Source organism: Sinocyclocheilus anshuiensis, unplaced genomic scaffold, assembly GCF_001515605.1.
Source record: "Sinocyclocheilus anshuiensis isolate Anshui unplaced genomic scaffold, SAMN03320099.WGS_v1.1 scaffold870, whole genome shotgun sequence".
Lineage (NCBI taxonomy): Eukaryota > Metazoa > Chordata > Actinopteri > Cypriniformes > Cyprinidae > Sinocyclocheilus > Sinocyclocheilus anshuiensis.
The window spans coordinates 1,630,127-1,632,945 of NW_015540842.1; the positions used below are offsets into that span (position 1 = coordinate 1,630,127).

The 2,819-nt window shown below is 38.7% G+C and overlaps 1 pseudogene; it reads left to right on the top strand.

Moving 5' to 3' along the window:
- LOC107687518 (zinc finger protein ZIC 4-like) overlaps positions 1-1,853 on the top strand; it is a 3,830-nt pseudogene extending 1,977 nt beyond the window's left edge.
- Positions 1,854-2,819: the final 966 nt, after the last annotated feature.

Below are 2,819 nucleotides of genomic sequence, written 5' to 3' on the forward strand. Positions count from 1 at the left end.
CCCCCCCCCACCCCCTAGAAACTGTCCAAAACGACTGTCATTAATTGCACCAAGGGACATGATGTTGTAGTTATCTCCATGTATTTCTGAACTGTAAGTAACTACGCATAGACTGATGACAAAACTTGCAGACTGACCGCATGCAACAAGTTCTGAAAGAGTAAATCAAACGTGACTTCACAGGATAAACTTTACATGTTACTAAATGCAACATATTAATGAAATGCATTAGGTTGGTATAGTTATTTTTATTGATTTTATTGCTTTGTGGGCTCTTCACAGCTAGAAGCAACTGGGAGAATATTTTTTTGCATTTCAGGTTTAGTAGAGAAGGTCGATGTTCGCCAGTGAGATTGTTCTTTTTCTTTTTGCATAATAAGTAAGGCTACTACGTGTAACATTTCACTAGAAACTAGTTCTAAGATAACCGTTTCTTTCAGTTATGATGTGTAACCAACGTTATGTATTATTCCTGTGCGACCTTCCCGAGTGCAGCCGCACTATTTTCTTGCTTGGGCGCCAGTATTTGAATCTATGTTATGGATATGGTTTCCCAAGGGTCTCTTCCTTGCTGCTTTCTTGTAGTACACTAATATTCTTTATTGGCTTTCTCGGCCCAACAGCTGAAGGTCAAATTGATATTCAGCAAGCAACTGTAATTAGACAGCAGTAATTGCGTAGTCTTATAAACTCCTGGAGCTTATGTCCTTCGGAAATAAGCGTGATGTGATTAAATGTAATTAATTCAAACATTTATATTGCCTGGCTGCCTTCTCCAGCAGCTATTATGGTTACAGAGGGACAGGCCTAATAGCAGTTTAGATGGTGGATCAGATGCATTTTATGAGATCTTTCTGCCCTACATTCCAAAGGTAAATGAAACTACTACGAGGGCAAACGCTTTAAAGAACGGATGCCCAATGATCTGTAATTGTGAAAAGAAATCATTGCTGTCTGAGAGTCCCAGACACAAGGGGCCTGCCATGAGAGCAGACAGAGGAGTAAAAAGATAATCACGATATCATGGGGCTCATGTGACCTGATTTACCCTGTACAGTTTGACATGCGTTCGACTGATGCAAATGATATTTGCTTATGTGCTCAATGTGCAATAATGTGCTTTACCTGTATTTGACCATTGTCACAACTGTTTTGTTGTTTTAGGTGAAAAGCCTTTCAAATGCGAGTTTGACGGCTGTGACAGACGGTTCGCCAACAGCAGTGACCGGAAAAAGCATTCCCACGTACACACTAGCGATAAGCCGTACAACTGCAAAGTCAGAGGTTGTGACAAATCGTACACTCATCCCAGCTCTTTGAGAAAACACATGAAGGTGCACTGCAAGTCCCCACCTCCGAGTTCGGGTTACGAATCATCGACTCCATCTCTTGTTTCTCCTTCATTGGACTTGGGAAGGGAGCCAGCTCCCTCTGCGCTCTCCGCGCCTCTCTCATCATCGTCCCAGCCGGCCAATTTAAGCGAATGGTACGTGTGTCACAGCTCTGGTGCCAGTGGCCCTCAGACCCCACCCAGCGGTTCATCCACACCGAGCCATACAGAGGGGCCAACGTACGGCAATCCTGAACGGAGGGACGCCTTCTAGTAAAATGTAATATTCTTTTGGCAAAGTGACTAAAATGACTTTGACATCTTATCTTATTTGGACAGTCCGTTTTGGACTGAATGGTGGCAGGCTGACGCCTGTGGAAGTCAGTTCAAAGAGTAGGCTTGTTCACTTTTACTGCCTTACTGAAGGATGCACTGGCCTTTGACAGCTACTGTCACTGCCTAACCACCAATCGATATAAAACACGTCCCGAGTGTCTATGTTTCTAAATAGTGTACTTACCGTACGCGTCACTGTATTATTTTGTAAATTCCGCTTTGATTTAAATATATTTTTAATTTATTTTTTAATCGGTAAAGAATTATTTGTTTTGTATTATTGAACCAAAGTGCTTAATTATTAAACCTGTACAGTTGTAAATGACAACGTTTTAATGTCTATGTGTGAACAGTAATTTTGTAAGGTTTTGTCTTTCAGCAATTTTTAAATGTTTGCTACTATACTTTGTACAAAATTAATAATTTGGATGATTTGAATTTCATAAAGACGTAGACTCTTTCCTCTTTTTGTGCTTTCACCAGCCAAGCCAATTTGATGGAAACAGTGTTATTGTATTTGATATGAAGGTTAATTTATGATTAGTCATTAATCAATGTGGTTATTTTGTGATTTTGTAAAACTGTCATCAATCCATTTTTATGAAAAAAAAAGTATTATCAGAAGAGACCTTAAAATGTGTACCGAAATGCCTTGTAAGTTGTCAGTACTTTGAATAAATCGTGTATGATGCAAAGCTAAAAGACCTCCTACATTACGCTTTAGTAGGAAAACAATTATATATATATATCTTTTTTTTCAAGTTATACGATATTTAAATTAGGCATCATCTAATAGAAAACACCTAAATAATCACAATATACACGATCCTAAATGACTCAAACATAATATTAAATACCAGCCAACTTAAAATAATTTTAATTCTCTTAGCGAATCCCTTAGCGATAACTTGTTTTATATCCCTTTGTATCGCTTATACACACAGATATACTCCAGCTTTACACTCCAATTACATGGGCAGCGATTGATGAAAGAGTTGCATATTTTCACACAGACTTCAAAGAGCTTTTTATACAAAGACACATTTTTTTTCACGACGGTGAATCTTCATGGTGAGTTAAGAATTCAATAGCAAAAGCCGAGTCAAATTTAAATAATATGGACGACGGCGCTGTAGATCCCGTTTTGTCAGAA